Below are 13,229 nucleotides of genomic sequence, written 5' to 3'. Positions count from 1 at the left end.
AGCTCAGATTTCCACTGACTTCTGTTGACTGGCTTCCGAAGGTGAATTTCAACCAATTTGCATCCACAAATATCAGCCTGCTTCAGCTTTACATCTACCAGCTTCCAAATGTGAACTCCACCCACCACCTTCCACCACCACCATCTGCCACCATGGATTTCAGCCGCCTTCTGTGATGGAAAAGTTTGTTTTGCTGGGCAGGTTGGGTCCCCAAGTGTTTTCTTTTTCTTTTTCCCTGCCAGAAAATGGTTATTGAATGGCAGCCTCTGATTGGCCGGGGTTCCAGGAGAGGGAGTTGAAAAGGAAATGATTTTGAGAGTCAGTTTGTAGGTTGGGATAGAGCAGGAACAGGCAAACTCCAGCCCATCATCCCTAGATAACAGGACCAGTGATCAGGGATGATGGGAATTGTAGTCCCAAACATCTGGAGGGCCGGAGTTTGCCTATGCCTGGGATAGAGGCTGGGAGAATAGGTTGGAAGATAGGGAGTGAGAGGAGAGTTGGTTCTGGGTAGAAACATCCACTCTGAGGAATATATCAAAAGCTAGAGAAAGAAGACTCGTGAGTTTAGTATGAAGGACAGTGTGTGGTGTCCTGGAAGAGTAATTAGGCCAGGAATTAACTGGGAGGCTGAGGCTGAGCCAGAAGAAGTAAAACAAAACAAAATAAATAAAATAAAATAATTCCTTCCAGTAGCACTTTAGAGACCAACTAAGTTAGTTATTGGTATGAGTTTTCATGTTATTTTTTTTGTTTTGTTTCGACTACGGCAGACCAACACGGCTACCTACCTGTAACCAGAAGAAGTAGAAGCTGTGAGAATACAGTCTACTTAGGACTCATTCCAGTCAGGAGGGGAGAGATTCTTCTATAAAAAGAGAAGACTCCCAAACCAGTTAAGAGGGATGTGGTGATCCCTTGGGTCTGTTACTTGGAGTACCTCAGGAGTAGGGTTGTCTAAGGGGTGTGTAACTGACAGGAAGAACCAAGGTATTAAGCGGCAACAGCTGTGCAACAACTGAGAAAGAACTGAAATGAAATAACATACTCTGAAGTATCTTATGTTTTACCTACTTTGTGTCATAAACTTCCTTTGTTTAATAACATCATTCCTGTTTATTTGATCAAATCCTGCCTGAGACTCCAAATTATTAAATTTGCCCTCACACAAGTCCCCCACAGGATAATCTGGGGTAGTTTGTAGGAATTTGTGGAATTGGTGTTCTGTGAGGTGGGTGTACTATATTTAAGTGAGGGCAGGGCCAATGGCACCGGGGGTGAAATTGTTGCTGTCACACCTTCAAGCCACAATCCTGCTCAGCAAGTGAACTTGCCTTATTATCACTCGATAGCATACCATAGCCAGATGATCGCGTCTGTCCAATTGTCAATTTGTTTCCTCCCAAGTGCAGGAAGACTGGGCAATACTGAATGTCAGTTGTTTCCTACTGTGTTCTGTTGAAGAAAGAAACAAAGGCCCACCTTTATATCCACTCAGCTGCCATGTCCTTTTCTGATGTCACAGGTAGTCTGTAGCCAATGGCAGCAACTGGGGATGCATCATTATAATCTCCTCAGGCCTTACAATTATGGGTGCACCTCAGCATGATTTATTTGTGTGCTTGTTTATTGTTAAATTGTTGGTAAAAATATTATAGGCCAACCTTCATTTGTGGAAATGCACACCATAAAAATGTTGTAGACCTTTTTCACCATATTCAATTAAATGCATATCCTCCTTTTGCTTTGGCCACAGTTTATATGATGACTGGCAATGGTGGGCAAAATATGCTTTAGGGGAAATTGTTCACTTTGCTAATATCACTGGGGATCAATCCTCAGAAGAGGAGCCGGAATCCTCCAAACCAGCAGCATCCCAAGCCAATGGTCCAGGAAGAGCCCTTAAGAGAATTGCTGTGGTTGCCTTCAGAGGCAGAAACAGAATGAACCCCCAAGCCCAAAAAGTGATGTTGTCTGAAAAGGCGGGCCAGAACTCTCATGCTCAGGAGTGCCCATTTACAGAAAATAACTCTGTAAGGTCAACTACAACCCACAATGTAAAATACCACAACATACACAAAAAATAAGTGTGGTCTGACTGACTCCACTTACTTTAAAACATAAATATATATTGTGCCAGTAACATACATATAACAGTTACCCAAAAATAATGTGTTGTGAATTACTGGAATAACAAATCTCACAGACCCTGCAACTATAGTGCAAGCTACCTGAGCAGCCTATGTGCAATCATATTTGCATCACTCCACATCCTATAGATGTGGAGATCATTTGGTCACAGGTGTCCATACTAGTTGTAGTTTTAATATAATAAAAATGAACTCTGGCTTGGAATTCAGATTTTGAATTGTGGTCTGAGATTCCTGTATTGTTATGTGTTGAACCAAGAAGAACCACAGTCCTGCTTCTGATGGGATTTCCAATGTGGCAACCAGAGTAAAAATTTCTTACTTACTCCCTTTGCTAGTGGCACATTGCTGAAGAAGTTTGCAATTGTCGTATTCCATCCAGAACCCTGTGGTTAGTACCTCAACCACTATCAACCCTAGGTTTCAAGCTGCTGGGATATTTACTTCTTTCCCAATATATACAGTGAAGTGTGCCTGTCTGTCTTCCTGTCTCATTATTGACTATAAGGGGGAATTTAAAAACATTCTTGTTTACCCATGCATATGACTGCTAAAACATTGTGATGACACTAAATTTGATGCCTAAAAGAAACATTGAAAAGGAAATTGTAGAGCTAGAAAAGCTTTAAAAAGGGTCAATCAAAATGATCAAGGGGATGGATCAACTCCCCTATGAAGGAGGTTTCTCAATATTAGAACCTGTGGACATCCAATGAAGCTGAATGTTGGAAGATTCAGGACAGATAAAAGAAAGCTACCGTATTTTTCGCACCACTGGACGCACTTTTTTACTCTTAAAAAGTAAGGGGAAATGTCTGTGCGCCCTATGGAGCGAATGTGTGGTCCCTTGAGCCAAATTGCCGGAGTGCGGCACACTCTTGGACTGGTCTTTGGTAGTGGTGGTGGAGCCGTGCTCCCCTGCCGGCAGCCTCGGCTTCCCCCTGAAGCCCCGGGAAGCTTTGGAGCAAGGGGAGGGCTGTGCGACCATGCCTCGCGCTTCTGGGCTGCTGAATGGGGGCAGGGGGGGGGGAGAAAGCCGCGCTCCCCTGCCGGCAGCCTCGGCTTCCCTCTGCAGCCCCAGGAAGCTTTGGAGCAAGGGGAGGGCTGTGTGCCCATGCCGCGCACTCCTGGGCTGCTGAATGGGGGCGGGGGGGAGAGCCATGCTCATCTGCCGGCAGCCTCGGCTTCCCTCTGCAGCCCCGGGAAGCTTTGGAGCAAGGGGAGGGCTGTGCGCCCATGCCGCGCACTCCTGGGCTGCTGAATGGGGGCGGGGGGGGGGGGGAGAGCCGCGCTCATCTGCCGGCAGCCTGAGGATTTTGGGTGAAAGGGATGGAGAGGAGGAGGCTGGAAAAGGGGACTGTTCTGCTGGGGGGGGGAGGAAAAAGTGGGGGAAAGGAAACCTCCCAAGCCTGCCGCTGAGAAGCTCTGCTTGGTTGTTTCTTGACTGTAATTCAAGTAAAGGGAATGTTTGCGAGCAGCTGGCAGGCTGTTCGCTGAGAGAGGGGAGGAAGAGGATTGAGAGGAATAAATGTGGCATTAGCAATGCTTTGGATGGATACGAAGATGGTATTTTACATGAAGATAGCGAAGAAAGTGATGCCAGTGACTGTGAGCAACTGAGCTTCATAAATTCTGACTTTAGCAGTGATGAGTTCTTGGGGTTCACAGAAGACTAGAAGAGTACTCAAACCTTAAAGTCTCTCTTCATTTGTTAATGACAGTGATGATGGTTCTTAATGCCATTGTTGACTGCCGTTCACTTTACATGGCTGTAATGTGATTCTGATATACCGGTTGTTTATTAAATACAGTAGTTTATACAGCATTTGATTCAGAATATTTTTTCCTTGTTTTCCTCCTCTAAAAACTAGGTGCGCCCTATGGTCGGGTGCGTCCAATGGAGCGAAAAATACGGTATGTAACTCACTCCTACAGATGTCAGTGATGGCCAACAACTTGGATGCCTTTAAAAGAGGGCAGGGGAATTCATGGAGAATAGGGCAATCCATGACTACTAGCCATGACGGCTGTGCTCTGCCTCCACAGTTGGAGGCAGTAATACACTTGTGTTTATTTTGACTTCTGAACTAGGTTGATGTTGTAGTTGACGGCCATCTGTCTAGGGAGACAATGGAAGAGTATGCCTTCAGGGGTCAACCCGTTTCAATATTTATTGTACTTATTTATTGATTATACTTAGTGCTGCTTCTAGAAGAAGGAGAAGCAGAAACAGTTAAATAGTTGCTGGGAAGGAAGAAATAATGGCTAGGAAGGCATGCAAATAGACACACATACCTTCCTTAGGAAACTCAAAGCAACTTCCAATGATTTCCTGTGCTTAGGTTCAACAGTCATACAAAAACCATGTACTCTGAGACCATCCATTAGATTATACATACAAGTGGCTGAAACATGAAGTTGCCAAGGGCATATATAATATTTTCAGTTCTATACATAAGTGGTTTAACTGATACTCCTTGAAAATGAGATGCCTTTTGTTTCAATTTCTTGGAGACCAACTCAGAACTCAGTCTACAAAACAAACCTATTACAAGCCCTTTTGTTTTTTTAAAGTGGCATATGGCACCAATTGGCATTGATAAATGAAAGCACATAACAATAAAATGCTCTGTGCTAAATGCTAGTAAAAATGACAAGCTAAAATATTATCAACATAAAAAGGAGTAGGTGCCATATTACTATCCAAAATAATATATCGCACATTGTATACTTAAGGATTTCATTTTACTTTCCTGTAATTATTTGTATATATCTGATAATATCAGTCCATGACATCTTTTGGGGAATATAATTAATAGCAAGCTGGATGAGAATGTTTTTAAAAAATTGTGCTGTGATTATTTTTAAGCAATTTCTGACTTTGTTAGTTGTGTTTAACTGCCACCTAGTGTTAAAATTAACAAATGTCTTTTCATAAGACATTAAAGCTGTAGATAAACACTTATGTCAGAGAGGCAATTTCCAGTTTATAATATTTTGGAGGTCAATGCTCTTCAATTGTTCTCTATTTTTAAATAGAGGCCAATGCTCTATATTTTCAAAGTCTAATGATTTGTTTTTTAAAAAAATTGCTACCACATGCCCTGTAGGACAGGGACAAGGATCCTCCTGCCTGCAGGCCTAATTAAGCCCACCAGGTATCAGAGATAGGCCTATCAGGTAATTTGGGGCATACCATGCCCACCTTTCCTGCCTCTGAGGTCATATATATGTCCATCAGTTATTCACCCCTGCTTTACAGTAAAGGTCTAAAATATGCATCAGGCCACAAACATTATCAACCAAAATACATCAGCTCTTGCCCCTGCTCTGTGTCCCTTTGGTGATGACCCAGCAACAGCCCACACCTGCACCAACTTTATGAGCCCAAACAAAGAAGATCCTACTACCAGGTCTGATGCATAGGGCCATGCGCATTGCTTCAGCTGTTGGTCAGCTGCTGCCGTGGCCACTGCTTGGAGGCAAAGGGGGAATGATGTTTCTGGTTAGTTCATCCTTGACCTCCAAAAGAGCAGACATTCCTTTTTAGGCAAGCTTCCAGGATTTGCCAACTGTGGCTGAAGCCAGAGACAAAAGTGGGCACAGCAAAGAATATGAATTTTACCTTTGCACAGTATGCTAGTTTCTACACCCACACCCACCCACCTCAATCCTCCATTCAGGCAAGCAAGAATCAAAGTTCAAGGACACACTGCGGTGCAGCAAAAACACTCAAGGAATGCGCAAATCTAGTGCGGGATGTGGCCTGGAGAAGTGTTTGAGAAGATAGAAAGGTCTGGAGAGCCACATACCACCTTGGTTCTCCATCCCTGCTAATGAAGTTCCTCCATTCATGAACAGAATACATGTAAACTTTCATTGCAGAACATGTAACTAACTTGTTAAGCCACAAATAAAAAAGGTCATGGTCTCTCAAATAGAGCACCCACCTATAGTGACAGTTCCAACTGCAGAATTTGAGCCTATTTCCCACAATGATGCTTCCAAGAGGTTATCCACCATGGATAAAACAATGTGTAAGTCATCTTCAGATTCCCCGCCCCCCCCATTAATCCTAACAATATTACTTTATGAGGTAGCCAGCCAAATATCAGCAGACGGTATGCCAAAGTGCTGAGTGACATTCCTTTCATTTCTACTTGATCAATGTGTCTTTTGTTATGGCAGTAGCTTAAACTGTGCTTTAATTAGTTATTTAAAGCTTATTTGCCATTACTGCATGAAAGCACAGTCAGGAATATTCCACCGTTTTTGGCCTGGAGGCAAGAATGTCATACTGCTAAAGGAGGGAAAGACATGAGAAGTCATTTCTTATTCCCTTTTAGGAACCATCACATCTCTGATAATGATATTATTGAAGCACCAGATCTAACTGCGGCTAGGGATTGGTAGAGCAGCTTACAAGTCAAACCAGTAAAACAGTAGCCCAAACACCTGATCTGCAACGCTAGAGGTGTCCATCTGCACAGCTTTGTCTGACTCTGTCATTGGAGGGAAAGCTCTGCAGGCAAGCTGTAGCCCAATCTGCCAGCCCAAACATTGGGCAGGTGGAAGATACCATCACCTCCCCTGTCAGAAGTAGTCATCCTCTTCACTGCACCAGCACAGCACCAGAGTTTTCCCTCCACCCTGGCTGGCACAAGTGGCAAAGTTGTAAAAGTGAGCGGTACAAACTTTGGTCCATCAATCCCTGCCACTTGCTGAGCAGAGATTTCACTTGACCCCCAAGACCTAACAGTTCAGCAGGATCCTTCCTATAGGGTAGTTTGAGTTGGCATGTTTATAAAGTATTTAACATGCTATAAATTGTGAACAGCAGGGGGAGAAAGGCCTTCCCATATCACTTATGAGGGAGTAAATCACACCGAACACAGTGGGACTTGCTCCTGACTAGACTTGCATAAGGTTGCACTTGTTGCTTACTTATGAGGTTGGCAGTTTGTAAGTACAAACCGAAGTAGGTCTACTCAGACATACCATAAGTCCCAATAAGCTGCTGATTCTGTTGGGCAAGAAAAGAGAGACCCAAGACTAGAGATGGAGAAGTGTAAATGGCAATTCCTAGTTGGGGGACGAGTGGAATTGATATGAAACTTATAGAAGAAAATACTGAGCTATAAAGTACTATTACATACGGTAAACACACCTTTTCGACACCTTTTTTTTTTTTGCCTCCTAAGCAAGAAACCCGAAGTACTGGGTTCTCTCACCGAAGGAGAAAGAAGAAAACAGAGCGAAGGAAAGCAACCTCCTCCTCCTCCATCACCTCAGAGTAACCTGACCCTCCCCCCGCCCTGGTTTCCCCAACGGTTTCCTTCCCCAGAGCCGCTAACGACTTGCTCCGCCCCCTTTCTTCGACCGCTTACGACAGCGACCGCGCGCCGAGCGCGGAAAAGGGCCAGTTCTGTGCACTACTTGCGTAGCCGCGCCCCTTTCATAGGAAGACGACCAATCAAACGGTTTCAACCGTCGCCCTCTTTTACTGCTCCCCCTCCCGCGCTCGCTTTTTTTAATGTTATCGCGATAACAGCTAGTCGAGCGGAACGGTTGTTGGGCGTCTCCTAACGGCAGCAATGGACTGAGAAGAAAAGTTAAGAGAGAGGGAGAGGAAAAGATTGCGGCTAGCTGTATTCGGGTCGCGATGGAGGTAGCTTCCTTTCACCTCACAGCTCTCCTAAGGCTTTTTTTTTTTTTACGCTTCACGCTGTGGTACAGTCTCATTGCTCACTTTGTTAGATATGACCCCAGTTTCCTTCATTTAGTGGTACTGTCCACAAGCTCCCCCCTCCAATCTCCCATGCTTGGGTTCTTCCGCCCTGGTCCCCACTCCCTTCCTCCTCCTCCAGCCCCCCTCCCCATTCCCTCTCTGGTAGTTCATTCCTCCTGGAATGAACGTTCTCCTCCCCCCTCCGCTCGCATAATGGTGCATTCTCCGCACAGGGCTTGAAAGGGCGGGAGTTGAAAGGACGGAGTTCAGATTTCTGAGGCAGGGGTGGTGAAGGAACCAAGGTTCGATGGAGCAAGAATTTCAAGGAGCTCCAGGGACATGCATGCAACCAATAACTCCTGCTCTCATATCAAGGATCGTTGACCCAGCTCCCAAGGTGCATTGCCTGAGGACTGCTGTGTGCTGCAGTGCAGAGATGGCCAACGTGGTGCCCTTTTGGTGTTTTGAGACTCCTAGCTATCATCATCCTTGGCCACTAGCTGCACTGGCCAGGGTTGATGGGAACTGGAGCACCAAACATCTGGAAGGTACACATACATCATGTGTATGCCTTTGGTATAAATTGCGGGTGGCGCTGTGGGTTAAACCACAGAGCCTAGGACCTGCCGATCAGAAGGTCGGTGGTTCGAATCCCCACGACAGGGTGAGCTCCCGTTGTTCGGTCCCAGCTCCTGCCAACCTAGCAGTTCAAAAGCATGTCAAAGTGCAAGTAGATAAATAGGTACTGTTCCGGCGGGAAGGTAAACGGCGTTTCAATGTGCTGCTCTGGTTCACCAGAAGCAGCTTAGTCATGCTGGCCACATGACCCGGAAGCTGTACGCTGGCTCCCTCAGCCAATAAAGCGAGATGAGCACCGCAACCCCAGAGTTGGTCACGACTGAACCTAATGGTCAGGGGTCCCTTTACCTTTACCAGACACAGACATGCTTAGCGTCAGCAAGGTTGCAGCAGCAGCATGTGCTTTCATAACAGCACAAGGTTGTAAATAAGCCAAAAGGCCATGCAGTGCAAGAGGTTCAGGCTTGCCATCCCTGTGCGAAGCTCAGAAGTTTTACAAGATTAGCATAGTGACCGTTCACAACAGGGTGGTGAATACATCTTGGTAGGTTTCTTTGTCTCTGTGCGTATAAATGTTATATCCAGCTACTTAAGTCAAAGCTTAATATATATCCTAAGCCTAAGTTGGAGGGAGAACTTTGCTGGCGATGTACTTTACAGCTGCATTCCTCCTCTATCCTCAGTATGAAGCGAAGTCCAGTTCTTGCCCATTACAGTGAGAAAGATAGAAGGGAGAACGAGGAGGGGCTGCGCTGGATAAATTGCTGTTAGAATGTCTCCTTAACCAATGAAAGTGAGTGAGCTCTAAAGCCCCATTTTGACAAGACTTGGAGTAGAAAAATTAACATCCACGTTTTGTGCGAGATAGGTCTCTAAACATCAGAGAAGAAAGTGGAACCTACAACAAAATGTTGCATTGTGGTGTGCTTTTATTTTCTCTCTCATACAATTCATTTTCCCTTTTCCCTCACCAAAGAAAAACAGGTCAGTCAGCATTACATACTCAGACCTCATTTTTGGCTGCTTTAGGGTTTCTCCCCTTCCCCTGGGAGTCCCCCCTAGTCATTCATTCATTCATTCATCCGTTCAGTAAACCTTGTTGATGGTTTCTTCAGCTGGTGGTTATATGCTCCATGCCAACATTCTGTGTTATGATCTAGTCTCATAAACTGAGGCAGAAAGGACAAGGGATCAGAAAAAGTCTTCTGCTATATTCAGGCATGCTCCAGAATTACCTAGACTGCTCCAGGATTGAATGACTTGCACTGAAATAGTTTAAGTGCATTCAAGCATGTGCATGACATTAACATTGCCACACTCATGTACATACCCAAATGAACTCAACATGTTCAGGCATGCAGCAAAGTGATGTTGACATGCTTTTTTTGCTTCATCAAAGTAAATTCCAAAGTAAATACAGTTTAAAAAAACCTGATAAATGACTGTGTGTTGAGTCTGCTCTTCAGAATAGAGGCATTGTAGCACCCTGCTTGTGGTTAACGCTTAGCTGGAATGAAATATTCAACGCAGCAATAGAGAAATTAAAATAATAATTTATTTGTCAGACAAATAAATATGAGGCACAGTGGTATATGGTTACCAAGCTCTGGCCTGGCCTCCTGCCATTCTGGCCAGCACTTATATTTCCTTAATCCAGCCCCCTTGCTCCTCCTGTGGCTGCCTCTGTCCAATCAGCCTGGTTGAAATTCCTATTGGCTGTTTGCTAGAACCAATCACAAAAGATACACCCATTTCCTCTTGTCCTTTTATGGGAAACAAAAAGATATATATTCTTCTATCTATAAATGACAAATAAGTAGTAATATATCTTACATGTGTCTCAACAAGGAACCTTAATTACCAGCTCACCTCGCCCTATTGCCCTCCAAAACAAATGGTTTAATCTCAAATTTTTATCTTAAACAGATGTCAAGGATCTTGAATTTACATCATCATTGAAAGATCTCCTTCTCTTGAAGGTCTTTTAAACAAAGGCCTGACAACCATATGTATGCTCTAATGATGTTTCCTGCTTGGCAGGGGGGGCTGGGCTGGTGGCTGATGGCCCCTGTGATCTCTTCCAACTATATGAAATAAGAATCTAGCATAAGGATTTAACATTTCTTAGCTTCTAATTCCTTTGCATAATTACATTTAAGCCAATATATTTAATACATAACATAGATAGCTTTTTAGAAGAATAAACCTTTTCAAAGTAAAAAAGGAAGGAACAGTTTCCAGCCTCAAAATAAGATAGAAAGAAAACCTCTTCTCCAGCCAAGCCAGTTGCCTTTTTCACTGCTCTTGACCTTTCAACCTTAGGAAAATATGGCTCAAGTTGAATGGGAGGCACATGGTTTTATTTTACTATTTACCCACTCTTAATTATGTTTTTCTCTGCTTTTTTATCTTCTGTAATATGTAGGGTCAGTGTAACCTTGGCTGTCAGCCTGTAATTCCCTTTGACTTTGAGAATTGTTTTCTGCTATAAATCAGGGGGCCCCCTTGTCCAGGAGAATAAACATCTTGCCAAGGTTCTTAGGCAGCTGGTCTTCTGCCTGGCATGAACATTTGAAAATCTTTAAGCTCATTTTAAAATACAGGCCCTGATCAAGCCTTAATAAAAATGCAGGCTATGATTAGATGCCTCAGCATCTCAGGTTAACTATGCTATGAAATAACAACATTAAATTAAGGCACTTTTTTAAAAAAATGCACAGTATATATCTCTGAAGAACCATGCAATATTAACTGATATTCACCTGGTCCACGTGTCACATTCAGCCACAGTTTAAAACAAACTATGGGTTGTGTGAAAGAGTTCCTGGGGTGCCCCTCCTCTGCTTCTGCCATGCCACAGACAAAGCAATACAGATTCTTGTTTGTCAGAATGTACATCAATATGAATGCTCTTATCTGTGCTGCATTGATTTGATAGGAAGTACATATGAATGTGCATGCCTATTTGTTCGGGTGCAACTAATCATATGTAAATTCCTTTTTTTTAAATGCAGTTACAGTTGGATTGGGGTGCATGTCCCAAGTGTGTTTCAGATTTTCTGCAGGACTTCCATGATATTATGTTCATATATAACAAGGAGGGTATCTTGCTGTGGAGGTAACATCTGTGCTTCTCTTTTTCTTTTTGCCCACCCCCAAACCTCAAAAAGGGAAGGAGAGAGAGAATGCAGCTTCTCTAAAAATGAAAGGTGCATTGTGAGTGGGATTGAAGTAAGTTGCAAAAGAGCAAAGCTTGGGTTAATGCCCAGTTTCAGATGTGTTTGTTTTTAGGGATTCATAAGATCTACCTAAACATCCTCCCAAAAAAGCTACCACTACCTGAACAAGGAACACTTATTAATGTTTGCCTTTCAAACAAACAAGCAAAGGCTGTATGAGTGTTCCTGCCCAGGAGTTATGTTGTGGAGGAGCGCACAGTTTTCAAAAAGGAAACATTGTGGGACAATGGCTAGAATGCTGGACTTGGATCAGAAAGCCCAGGTTCAAATTCCTCATTTACTTAAGGACAGAGCTCTATTTCCCTGTTGTACACCTGGGAGGGAACATAGGATGTGAAACTTTAAATATAATGTTGTGGGTGAGAGGAGAGTTGAGCACCTGATTATCATAGAAACATAGAATTGTAGACTTGGAAGAAACTTAAGGGTCATCTAGTCCAACCCCCTGTAATGCAGGAATCTCAACCAGATCATACATGACAGATGACCATCTAACCTCTGCTTAAAAACATCAAAGGAATGAGAGTCAACCTCTTTTCATTGGGGGTCTGTTCCACTAAATTGTTAATAGTAAGTTGGTGCCCGTTCCAACATCTGAAACATTTGTTCAACAAGTCCAGTTTTGCTGAACTGGTTAGCAATATGTGCCTTTAACATAAATACAGCCCAGCAGTATTGTTGTTGACGTCTGTCTGTTTCAAGACAATGGTGTTCACTTTCTGGGGTGAAGTCATTAGCTGCATTAGCATCACCGAAGTGACTTCCCTGGGGCACACGTCTGTGCAGTATGTATGGAGGGATTGGGCTGCCCATACAACAAGACACGCCCCCCCCCAAGCCTCACAGATGTGATCCAAAGGAAAGCGACACTTTTGGCACCAGCTTGGCTGCAGCCGTTGTCAGATGGAGGCATACAAGGTGCCATCCAACCATCTTAGGGATTCCACTCTGGATTTGTGTAGTGTTTACTCCTTGGTCTTGTCTTCTCCTGAAGATATCCCACAAGGCAGCGGGGGTTTAGGATCTAGTTTTCTTTTTCCTAGATGGGCTTCTCAGGTTGACGAGCCCCATCTGCCCCTCTGCAGCATGTGCAGCAACTGCCTTCTTGACCACTGGAACTACCATTGGTCTCTTCCACCCAGTCCTCTGGAGCCTGTATTTGCATGCAGAGGAAGTCCCTAATTCACCAAGGGTTTGAGACCCATTGACTACCCTCACTTGGTTTAGCTGGCCAGTCAAAGCTGTTCCCAGGGTGTGGTCGCAGCCACATGCTGACAGCTTCTAGGAGCCAACAGGTGAGAGCTGAATGTAGGGTGGGGACCAAAGGTGGACAAAACACCTGAGAAGGACCTTAATGTGTACTCCACCAGAGGAGCTAACCCTCCCCTAACACCCCATACACCCCGGCAATATTATGATCCTGAGAATGTTCATGAATCAGATTTCACTTTTTAAAAGGCAGTTATGTAGCCACTAATTCCGTGTTATATTTAGCTTTATCACTGTATTTTAATTTATTTCCCTAGAAGTATC

The 13,229-nt window shown here is 44.0% G+C and overlaps 1 long non-coding RNA gene across 1 annotated transcript in view; it reads right to left on the bottom strand.

Moving 5' to 3' along the window:
• LOC307209150 overlaps positions 1-7,489 on the bottom strand; it is a 35,545-nt gene extending 28,056 nt beyond the window's left edge. The window contains exons 1-2 of the long non-coding RNA XR_013835347.1: positions 7,369-7,489; positions 1,358-1,455 (exon numbers count right to left, since the gene is read on the bottom strand). This is a non-coding gene — a long non-coding RNA (uncharacterized lncRNA). The remainder of the gene's footprint in view (positions 1-1,357; positions 1,456-7,368) is intronic.
• Positions 7,490-13,229: the final 5,740 nt, after the last annotated feature.

The sequence above is a fragment of the Podarcis cretensis genome, assembly GCF_951804945.1.
Source record: "Podarcis cretensis genome assembly, chromosome: 2".
In the NCBI taxonomy this organism is placed as follows: Eukaryota; Metazoa; Chordata; class Lepidosauria; order Squamata; family Lacertidae; genus Podarcis; species Podarcis cretensis.
The sequence above is the reverse complement of the archived record's forward strand: the minus strand, read 5'-3'. Positions and strand labels throughout refer to the sequence as shown.